The following is a 12,225-nucleotide window of genomic DNA, read 5'->3' on the forward strand; positions in this document are numbered from 1 at the left end:
TTTTTCTTCAGATCAGAGACATGGCTTGCAAAGGTAACTAACTCAAGCTCTAAACCTGTGAAACCATTTTGTTTGTCAAATAGCAAATGGGCTGGTGGCAAGGTGAATATAGAATGTTGAATATGAATAGATAACTGAAGATTTTGTACATCCCATAGGTGTGACTAGAATATTTTCAAATTGATAGGTTAAATTGTATAATATGATCTCTTAAAAAAATATTTATATGCAATCAGTTCACCAATGCTCTTTGGTTTACAAATGCTGTTCTTTGGAGGTGGCTGCTCTTTAGTCCTGGTGTAATTGTAGAATCTTGGAATGAAGTTATTCCTTTCACATGTTGCTCAAGGATATGTGGAACACTAAGAATTTTTTCTAGTTAATAGAAACAACACAACTGAATAGCACTTTCAGTGTCTCTTACAAATTGTTAACATTCAGCATACTGGTTTTTTTTTTCCTTTTTGCATTGTAAGTGTTCATCAAGACATATTTAAAAGGATGCAGTGCTGAAAAACTTCATGATTACTACAGTAGACCGTAAACCTGGGGAGGAGCCTGCCTTTGCCAACATTTGCAAAAAGACATGATTCGTGAGATTAAAGGCTTTTGTCTCCCTAATTTAAGTTATGGTGCCCAGCAGGACAAGGTGGTTCAAGTGGTGATCTGTAGCTACCAGCTGTCTTCTGGGAAAGAATCTAAAACTACAAAATATCTGTAGAATGTGTTGAATATGGTATCATGACAGCAAACACAAGAGTCTGTTTTATAGAATGCATTTTGTCCAGGAGATTTCAGAAATCATTATGGCATGGATTGTAAGAGGAAGAAGAAAAGGAAAGGAATATGAAGAAAATTCAGTCTAGAAAGGATTTAACGATGGACAAACCAAACCTACATGATTTCCATTTTTGTCAAATTCATGCAAAGTCACCCAAGGTTATCCATATTTTCATTCAGTATCACTAGGATTTCTGTATAAACAGGCCAACAGCATATTTAAAAAACTATAGCTTTTTATGTATTAAGGATAATTTCTTATCTTTTTAGTAGTAGAAATTTTAACAACACAGAGAATTCAGTGGACATATTTAAAGAAAAATAATTCAGTAAGGTCCAAAATTTTAACTTGACACATTTCTCTTTTTCATTAGATGAAAGTATACATTTTATTTTACACTGCTTTATGAAACAAACTATAATAATAAATATTTCCATGTTTATCTAATATAAAATATCTAATATTAATTTAAAAAATAAATTATTTTCTCTTAATCTAAAGCACTTCATTAAAGTTATTTTTCAGAAAAAAAATAAAAATAATGTTAGTTTCAAATTGCTCAAACCCGGATTTTGAAAACATGGAATGTCCCAGGAAGAACAACTTTGGCTCCATATGCTGTAAAATGCAATTTCTGGTCTGTTCACATTGTTTAAAATGTTTTTTTTCTTGCTTATTACAATTAATAATGTGTCTTCAATAAGACACATTCTATTGTGCCTCTTTCTTGTAAATGATGGTCTTTTAAATCTTAAATCCGAGGACCATGCAGATGGCTTTCCAGGAAGGATGGCTTGTTAATGCACTGAAGCCACCTGCCATCTGTAAAAAGAATAATCTTACTCTAATCAGATTTTAAGGAAGGATGCTTCACATTTAGATGTAGCTTTAAATTAACAGCACCAGAACATGAAACAATTGCATAAGAAATAGAAATCCAGTTTTATAGCTTTTTGTCAGTATTGTGAAAGATAATCACTGCTAAAGAAGATGGTGGTCTTCTGAAATGTTTTAGCAGATGCTACAAATATTTGACTACAGTACTAGCCATCAGACTGCAATGGAGGATTTTCATGTTGACTGGAATTTATCCTGTTCTTTTAACAAATGAAACTGTGATTTTCCTTTTTTTCCCTCTCTCCTTTTTACATGCTTCCCTCTCTCTACACAGAAGGCAATCCTAGATAAGCAGATTAATATGTGGGATAGCTCCTCTTCATTGTTCTGTGCAGCACTTCCAGCTTTTCATAGCCAGTCGGACTTGTTAGGAGGAGCTGAGCGATTGGTTGTTTCCTGGGCTCTGTTTCATAAATTATAGCCCAGCATGCATGAGCATGATCCCTACGGTTGCAGTAATCCAGAGGCCTGTCAGTTCCTGACTTTATGCATGTTTATTTCTACTCGTTCTATAATATTGCATTGGAATTTCCTGTCTTAGATAGTTTGCTATTGCATCGCCAGGACTCTGTGAGTAATTTTGACTTTTTCTACTCTGTTAATTACATACCGTAAACAAGAATGCTTGTGTTTAGGAAGAAGTTCACTGGCAGCTAACATTTGAGATTCTGTGCTGTTTAAGATCAGGTAAGCAAACTTTGTAGCTCTTCTCTTGCTAGGTTTGAAACATGATGTTACATGTGGTCAGTGTATTTGGTGTTCACGCATGTCTGAAGTAGGCTGTTTTGCCCCATAGATTTTATTCTTCTACAATAAAATATAGTGGTGTTGCATTACACCTCATTTGTGCCTAATTAATGCATGTGGCATGTCTCACATTTTCAAGAATACTATATACTAGCAATTGTGGTAGAACTAATGAAGAAAGACACACAATTCTGAGCTTGTAATATGATAGAGAATCCTCATTCCTTTCATACTCGCCCCTTTTCCTCTAAATAAGAACAGATATCAGTAAAAGGCAGGATAGTGTTAACAACTGCAAGGTTTAATACCCTCCCCTGTCCCCCCCCCCCCCCCCCCACCCCTTTTTTAAGTGCTGTGATGTTTTCCTTGATTTGTAGAGGGTTTTTTTTTTTTTTTTTTGTGGCAAGCAAAATGACAGCATGTTGGAGTTCAGACTTTTAAAAGCAAATTCTACCCACAGTGAACTGGAAACCTGTGGGAAACGCTGTACAGTACCTGTGGTTTAATCAGATGGAGTTATCACAGTAAATCCCTTGTTGGTTTCCTGAGATTATCAAGTGTTACCTCTGCTCAAGTCAGGTTTAAAACAATAGAGCAACAGACTGAAGTCAGAAATTAGAAAGCTACTAAGGTAACACTCTACACTTCTCTCATAAATGCTATAAGATCATTCATTGCTATAAACACATGTCTACGCAAAGAACTTTCCAGGTTGCTTTTTTTTCCACTGGAAATGTCACTTTGCTGTGTAGTGTAATAAAGCTAGTGTTTGCTGGTAAATAGCTTGGGTTATACAAAGAAGAACAGACATTCTGCTAGCAATATATAAGCTTATGCTCTTTCTTATTAGTTTTCATTTTTGACTTAGCTTTTCAGATGGAATTGTGTGACTAAATAACTTTAAATAGTAAATATTCTTCAGACAGCTGCCTTGCTCATTCTAATATATATTATTTCTCCTGGGTATATAAAATACCCTTGTAAAACTTCTCTAGATAACTTTTTTTGCTAGCAAAGAAATTATTTTTTGACCCTGAAACAGAAAAACAGAAACGTAATTTTAGCAATATTGCTGCTTGCATGTCTTGCATTGTAATGCCCAGATGCTTGCAAGATAAAAGTGACCATCACAAACTGAAAGTGAACACTATGCTTTTTCTGCCTCAAATATTTTTGTTAGATGTGGATCAGCAAAGTGAATAGCTTACCTCCTCTAAATGGCTTTATGAAATTTAACAAGGGGTTTGCTTGCACTGACAATAGAGGTAACTTTTGCCAATTTACCATAATGGTCATATGAAGCAAGTAGATAAGCTACTCTGTTTGGTAATAAACCTAAAGCACAGTGAAATCAGTTTGTCTGAAATGATATACATTAAATGAGATCATGAACTACATTATAAATTAATAATTCCTATGATATATATGGAACAGGAAATAAGAATCCAAAGTTCTCTTAGACATGTAACCTGGTCTCAGCAGAGTTCCTCTGACTTATGTGATGCACAAGGAATTAAGTTGGTGGGACACTAAACTTGGAGAATGTAGTATTGTAGTCTGAACAGCCACGTGACTTGTCATGTCTCATCTGAATGGAAGTTATTTCTGCCAGGATAATTTTTTTCATATAGTCAGGCTATTTAGCTCTGAGCATTGCTACTTTACATCTGTGCTCAACAAAAAAGAGGGACTGTGGAAAAAAAACTGGCAAGTTTAAGTGAGTTTCCTATGATGCTGTATTTGCTGTGATCCTAAGGTGAGCAATGTGCTGTTGCCAAACACATGGACTGCTAACAATTCTGTTAATACCATGTTTCCAGCTGAAACTGTATTGAGACAGAATTCTGGATGTGCTATTTGGAATCTAACATATCACAAGCATTGCCTTCAGGCTGGATCAAAGTCCTGTTGTGCTGGATGCTGTTCAAACAAGTAGTGAAAGGAAGTCCTTGCCCTTATGAGATTATGAGCTAAAGAGGGTGGTAGGCACAGGATGGGTATGTGCACAACTTAAACATAACCTTGGGCAAGTCAGAGCAGGTCAGCAGCTAAAGAAGGAATGAAATTCTGGAATATATTTGCAATATGGTGTTGTATTATTCATATCTGTAGCAAAGGCCTGAGGCAGTGAAGGTCCACATTAGGACACATGTTTGATCCAAGAAGCATTATAGGTGCATTGTGCCAAAGCTAATTTGACCAGAATTAGCTTGCACTGAACATTTCACTGCTTCTTGTCTAGAGGCTCCCATAATTCATAGCTCAGGGCCTCTGATGCTACTTAAAAGAAACTTTTTGTCTTCTCTTAAGTGAAATGATTCTTGCAATATTTTACATCTACTTTAGGAAGGCTAGATATCTAGAGTTTTAGAACTCTTTGGAAAAGTTTTCTCAAGTGTTTAGAAGAGAGGCTCAGATTTGCAGCCTTGTTTAAGACATGCCAGAGGCTCTTTATAAATGCAAGGGAGTTTAACTTCAAGAAGAAGATGCCAGAAGTTATAGCTTTTACATAGTACCTAGCTTATGTCCTTCTGTCTTTTTTGTTTGCATTGGTGTATAGCTGAAGCAAGTAAAATTCATGTGTGTTAGTCTCCTTAAACTTAAGGTTGATATTAAGAAATGCTTTACATAACTTGAAAAAACTTATAAAAATAAACTCCCCTTGAAGATCTGGTGTTTTCCATGTGAGTGCAGATGTCCATGTCAGCAACAGTTAGCCCATATTCAATAATTCATGGCAGCCTTGGGAATTAAGCACCGGTCAAAGTGCTAGGTAGAGGATAAGACAGGACCTTCTGCTGCTATTCCTATAGCTACGTAATTTTGTTTGAAAATATTAAGTGACTTCATGTGTGGCACTGCTTGTCTTTGAAACAAATATTCCTGCATACCTCAATTTAACAGATATAAAATACTTTTTCTTTATAAAAGAATGTATTTATGTGACTGTATTGTCATTGTTCTATGTTGTAACCTGTCATACAAAACATTACAGAAATTTTGTATTCACAAGAAACTATAAAGAGTTTTGCTTAGCCAAATGTATACTGAACCTTTTCTTCTCTCATTTACAGTGGTCTCTTAGAATTTCTAAATTAATTATGTACGCTATAAAGATTATTCCAGAGCTTGAAAAAGAAACAAATTGGTTAAGATTAAAAAATATTTCTTATTTATTTTCTTTTTTACTGGAAAATGTTTTGCTCTCTTCCTGGATGATCATTAAGCATTTGAACGGTCATGGAAACAAGCAAGAAAGTGCAATAATGCCTTGTAGCCTCTTAAAACAGCATAAACCTACATATTTGATGTCTGTATGTTCTGATAGATCATCCAGCAGATTGAAAAGTGTGAGGAGGGCAGAGAGAGAGAGGAAAGAAGGAGAACTAGAAGGAAAAACAAGCGAGTTCCTATCACATTTGGAAGAAACCAAAGGGAATAACAGGGAATATTGAAATGAAAATCAGCTGTTCTAACCAGTACCTTAAAAGTATCTTCCAAATGTTGATTTATAGTATTAAAGTATGTTATTCATGTGAGGGGAAAAGAAAAAGTCTCTAAGTCATATTAAGAAACCAGCTCTTGGCTTCCTTCTGTAATTTTGTCTTTGTAGTCACTTTGTATATGATAGTTATGCAGTGAACTTACTGATAATAAAATATGCCTCAAAGATGAATGTGTGGATGTTCATAGTAGGTGAGAATTTACATTTGTATAGACATGGAAAAGTCTTATTATTTGCAGGTATTTGCATTCTCAGAATCAAGGACAGAATTGCTGTGTTTTTTTTGTGTCAAGATTTGAGTTTTGTGCATCTGAAAAGGTAATTCTCTGTTCCTGTGTCCCTGCTTGCTCTGCTTGAATGAAAGTATTGTTACCCAAAGTAGAATACAGATGTATTTACATTTTCAGGCAGTAACACAAACATTCTGCCCAAGTAGCATAGCTCCTGGCTTGTGTGCAGAGAACATGCTGTTCACTCAGGGCTCGCTGGAACTTGCTGTTCTCTGCATGAGAAATGATGGTGTCTTTTACATTAAATAAGTTGCTAGCAAGTTTTACCTGTCACGATGATTTGGAAAGCTAGCAAAGCTCAACCTTGCTGTAGCCTGGAATCTGAATTTCAGCCTGTAGACAGTCTGTTATCTTTCTTGATGCATCATATTCTAAATACAATCTCATTTATATTTCCAGTTCTGACAAAGCAGACCAAAATATTTTTGAATATTCATGGTCATAGGCTCTTGAGTAAGGACAGTAGGTCTATATTTTGTAGTTTGCCAAAATAAAAAATGAAATTATTTTAGTTTAGTAATGGATTTGAAAAGCTAAAGGGAGAAAACCAGCTTTTTGTGTATTATATGTATTGTATGTACAACATTAGCTGTTGTACATACAATACATATAATACACAATTTTCATTAAAATGTGGATGGCAAAAATTGTATTTGATGTGTGTTTGGATGTGGTCTGAGGGTAAGATAGGAACTGAAGTGGAAGAGGGTGTTTTTATGGCCTGTGACAGAAAAGGCTATAGATGGAATAAAGGGACTCTGCTGTATAAATCGAGCTGACAAAGCTTGAAAGCTGTTTTATACTCTGTTTCACTGGTAAACCAGAACTTTGAGAACATAAGGGCTGTGCATGCTGTGAAGTGTGATTAATCAAATCTATGTTTGTCTGCGGTTGTATCTATCCTGAGCAGTTCTCCCAAATCTTTTCTGGTTAGTTAAGAAAAATTGCAATTGACTGCAGTACATAAATGTCTGACACAGTAGGGGAAAGCAATTCACAGCTGATCTTGCTATGAAAAATTTCAATACTTGTCTCAATCAGTGATTTGGTGATAAAGATATTTCCCATAAGGTACCACATGTTACAAATGCAATTAAAAATAAAAGTGTTTTTTTAATTTTATCTTAGAAATTTGAGCACATGGGCCCTTTTTTAACATTAAGTGCCCTTATGTATTTCCTTCTACACTATTTGAAGTACTACATGTGATAATTTATGATGGTTAACACCCAAGCAAGAGTTAGCATGTGGCTGTACAACAATTTACATGCACAATTAAAAACGGAATTTTTTTGATGCTGATTTTGCTTTATGTTTTTAATCCTTGAATATAAAATTTCATTCAACCTCAATAAAAAAAATTATATTCTACTTTAAAATGAATATGTAACAGTTAAGATGTTCAAGTGTAATCTGTCTATTCCATATCTTATTATCTAGGGATCTTCTCCCTAAACTCTTTGAGTTCTGGGCATTGATGTCAAAGTTTGTGGTTTCATTAATTTATAGCCAAGGAGTCTGCACTGATTCCTGTCTTTCTGTCTCCTCTTTCTGGCTTCATAAGTAAATCGATATAGAAAAGAAGGTATATTTGTATGAGAATGAATATTCTACTTTCTTTACACTCAGTACATGCATACATTGATATAAAATTAGTGTGGTGATTAGATATTTATGAGTACAAACCATCACTTACACAAAGAAAATCTATAAAATGAAAATTATCCTTGAAAAACCTCTTAAAAATTAAATCAAGGGCTGAGTTTTTTAATATTTCTACTTTTCAGAATCTGAATACTATATGCAACTTCTGGACTCAGCTCATGTGGAGGTTTGAACATCTGTGGCTCATCCATGCAAACAGATGGTGAGATCTGTGATGTCCCAGGCACTTGTGGTGAAACGTGGTGTCTGACAGAAATGCATTTGTACATTCACCTATTTCTGACCATTAAAACAACTGGCCTTTCTCCAGCCTTTTTGTATATGAAATTTCTAGAAGTGTGCAGCCCTTGATCTTCAGGAACATCCTGTTATTTGCCTCTGTTATCTCCATATGGACGCTTCGTATCAAGATATTTAATTATGAAGAGAGGGGAAGTTGTTAATCACTAACCTTTTTTTATAATAGATTCCCAGTTAGTGGATATAGCTCAGCATGTGTGTATACAGTAAATGAAACAATTAGCTGAGTCCTGAAAAGACCAGTTATCAATAAGCTTTGATTGTAATTAAAATTAAAAGTTATAGGAACATATACCTAATGCCCTGTTGATTGATATTGTGGGGAATTTTTATTTAAACATAAATCTCTACTTTGAAATGCATCTGTTGCTCTGAATAGTCTCAAGTTTATTTTGTATGAAGACAGTTGCTTCCAATGGCAAAACAAAATCTTGAAACATAAATTGTGGTCATTACAGTAATTTCCTGAAGTTTTCTCACAGAAATAAATCTAAGGTCCTTTATTCAATATTCAGATTGAATTGCTTTTTTCGTTGGCATAGCTGTGGGAATGCTAGTGTATAGGATAACCCATAGGAAGAGACAGTCATAATACTGGTGTTCACAAAAAATGCAATGCAGAATGATCAGCAGTCTAGTGTTTTTTCTGTGCAAGAAAAATAATGAAAAGTGACTTTTAAAATACAGGGAAAATGGAGCACTAGAAAAGAGTTACTGCAATGGGATGAATATAGTCTCCTATGTCCAGGTTTGCAGTGCAATAGGAAAATTCAGCAAGGGTAGAAAGGGGAAAAAGGGGTAGAAAGTAGGCTTTTTAGCAACATTCATTTTCATACTTGGTAGGGTAGGAAAAGGTTAAGGTAAAAGGTAGAAAATAAATCAGGAAATGTCTGCTTTGCAATGTGTTAGACTGAGAAATTTGAAGGTGATGTTTATGGATAAAAGACCTGACTTTTCTTATATTATCTTCTTTCTGAATGTGCTGTTTCAACAAAGGAAGAATTGCTTATTTCTTCTAGCTTCAGCTACTGATTCTTAATTCTGCCTTTTAGTGAGTCTTTTTGCAACTAAGAGCAAAATATCACCTTCAAACTCTGCTATTAACATGTGATAAAATCATTCTAAGTACTTCCCAGTCCTTAGAATGGCTAAGATTCTAAGCTTTTTAATATAAGCCCTGGGTTTAGATACTCTTGATCTATCTAAACTATGTTGAGCATTATTTTAAATAGTCATCTCTTCATTGAGGATGCTCTTCAAACTTAGAAGATTTTCATGGCTCATTGAAGTTTCCCCTTTCAGAGATACAAAGCATTATAGCATGTCAGTTGTATTAGTGTTAGGATGGCCTGTTCTGGGGAAAAAAATCATACTTATGCTCTCTGGAATTCGCTCTTTCATGGTCATGGTTTGCTGCAAGTGGACCACTTAGAGTTATAATGGTACTTTGCTGATAAAAAGTAAAGTATGTTTTGCTCTTGTGACTTTTTTTTTTTTTTTTTTTAAAGCTGAGATCTGTTTGCAGACCTGCTCTGCAAGGTTAGAATCCTTAATAATTCAGGTATGAATTTCCCTATGAACTTAGAAGCATGCAGTCACCCATGTTATGCAGCTCTGTGTCTTGTGGTCCTAAACCAGTTCAGGCTTCATTTGTTTATTTATCTCTCTCTCCACTCCCCATATTCTCCTCCCTCATGAAAAGAATCTAAAATTATTTTGAAAATTATGCTTCTGTGCAGAAAATTTCTTGCATGTGAAATACGAGTAGTATGAAGTCTGACATGTCCAGTATGCTCTGGAGTCTGGTGATGAGGGTACTTGAAGGTCAAACAACAGCCTAGGACATTAAGAGCTGGGGGAGACAGACACAGTGAATACTTGTCTGTTCTTCCTACTGGGAACAGGTCCCACCATGTATTACCTTCCAGATCAGGCTAGTTGGCAGGGCTAGTACAGTGCCAGGAAACACGTTTGTAGGTCCTGTAGTGGATCATATGCCCAGGGTTCAAACTTGTATCCCAGCCACACTTTTCTTGGCTTTTGGGAGTTCAGGTCTGTCCGGCGAGTCTACTTATAAAGCTGCTGTGTTGCCTTTTGTCTGGGTGACTTCTCAGACTGCTTCCTACACCAGCTGACCAGCTTCCTGGTCAGCTGCTCTTTGCTTGCTTGGAAAGGCAGGTCCTCCCCAGCCAACAGCCTTCTAGTTGTCCAAAGAAGGGCATGTCCATGAAGAAAACCCCACAGGTAAGAGGAAATGCTCTCCCCAGAGCAGGGACCGCACATGCAGGATGCACACTGCCAGGGGAACCTGCTGCTTGCTTTGCACAAAATTTGTATGTGAGTGCTTTGGGCAAAGTCTGCAGCTGACCTGAGAGTCCCCAGAGGTGTGGCTCCTCAATAACCTCTTCTCTGCTTCAGCTGGCTTGCTGCAAGTTTGCTCTAGGAGTTTTGTGTAAAAAGACTTAAGAAAACTGTGAGTTAAACACTGGATTGAGACTTTGCATGGGAAGCTGTATATGAGCTCACATGTTGTTTATGTTTACAACATGTAGAGATAGGAAAAAGGAAACAGCACAAAATATTTTCAATTTTAAACGAGAAGTTAAGCTAATGGCTTTCAGTAGAGTTGTCTGCTTGGAACTAGGTACTAATACAGTTCCTTGCTGTTTTGGGTTAGTAATGCATTTTGGATGCTCACAGTGAAAAGTTTGAAGAATGCATCTTTTGCCTACTTTTGTACCTTGCAGTATACTTATATTAAAGCCTGCAGATTTTTGTCTGTTCACCATAGGGATAACCCATCACAACTTAATGTTCATCAATTTTTTCAGGACTTTTTGTTTTCTTAGTCTGTTATTGATTTGATTTACACCATTATATATCTAACTATTCAATATTGCATAGGTACTTTAGTGTGAATAAAGTTGTTTTCTCATGTGGGGAAAAAATATTATCATTCTGCTTCAGAGAATTGTTTGTCATATGCATTAAATAAGAATTTAAAATTTTTGATTGGTGATTCCTTAGAAGATCTGAAATTATGTTGTTTGAGAGAGTTATTCCATGAACAGACAGACTCTAAAAATATAAATACATACACACAAACATACAGCACACAGATATATCACTGAGTGAGAAAAATCTGAGCCCAAATCTGAACCCTACTATTGAAGAGCCAAACCTAACAGGTACCAATTTATGTGCAAATTCTTGCTGACATACACTGAAAATGTTTCAAAGTAAGCTGTACTGTGTGATGATCAGATATTTAGTGACTGAATTAAAGGACAAGTGATTAGGAAGGCATACTATGACAGAATGACAATTTATAGTAATTTATAGGTTTTCTTCTTCTTCTCCTTATTTTTTCCCTGATTGCTACTTAAACCCATTTTCTCATCATTCAGATTTCTAAGTCATCCACTGTCAAACAGTAATTTTGGAATTCGGTTATACTTTTACTAATAAAATTCAGTGAAAGAGCTTATACAAAACCATATAAATTATCAAATTGCAAATAGTCTATTTTAAAAGTAGCATAAAGCTAAAATAATTTGTCATATGAATCCATTAATGAAATTAACTAGATAATTCTAAATGTTTCAATGAAGCCAGTTACATGACAAGATTTTACATGGAACTAGATTTGAAGAAATATAAACCAGTGTCAGATTGTGACATGTTGCACAGCCAGCCCATGCTAATTTAAATTTTAATCTTTTAAAGCAAAATGCAGGTAAAACATGAGACTGTAGCAAAATTTTAGGACTCCTACTGTAAGTTACTCCTGTGCAGATGATTCACAAAGGGAAAAGAAGGGAAAGAAAGCAGATATGATCAGCAGTTTCATCTGCATTTTCTGCTTTGGGACAGTGTCTATGGGTTTATTTTCAGGTTTTCTTCTGTATTATTGTTCAGCCTGGAGAAGTCTCTTGGGAGAACCTTTTATTATTTAGGAATATCTGCAGAGATACTTAAAAGCTCATCCCTATGTGCTTCACTTATGGAAATTTTCTTATTGTTTTTCCATATTAACTGAA

General features: G+C 35.4%; 1 protein-coding gene across 3 annotated transcripts in view; it reads left to right on the forward strand.

Moving 5' to 3' along the window:
• The first annotated feature begins 2,226 nt into the window (after positions 1 to 2,226).
• PDE4D (phosphodiesterase 4D) overlaps positions 2,227 to 12,225 on the forward strand; it is a 533,887-nt gene continuing 523,888 nt past the window's right edge. For 2 of the 3 annotated variants that reach the window (XM_059836735.1, XM_059836734.1), the window contains exon 1: positions 2,229 to 2,365. The gene's annotated coding sequence lies outside the window, so the exon portion shown is untranslated. Of the gene's footprint in view, positions 2,366 to 12,225 lie in introns of all 3 variants that reach the window. The other variant, XM_059836733.1, reaches the window with a different exon arrangement.

Source organism: Haemorhous mexicanus, chromosome Z, assembly GCF_027477595.1.
Source record: "Haemorhous mexicanus isolate bHaeMex1 chromosome Z, bHaeMex1.pri, whole genome shotgun sequence".
NCBI lineage: Eukaryota > Metazoa > Chordata > Aves > Passeriformes > Fringillidae > Haemorhous > Haemorhous mexicanus.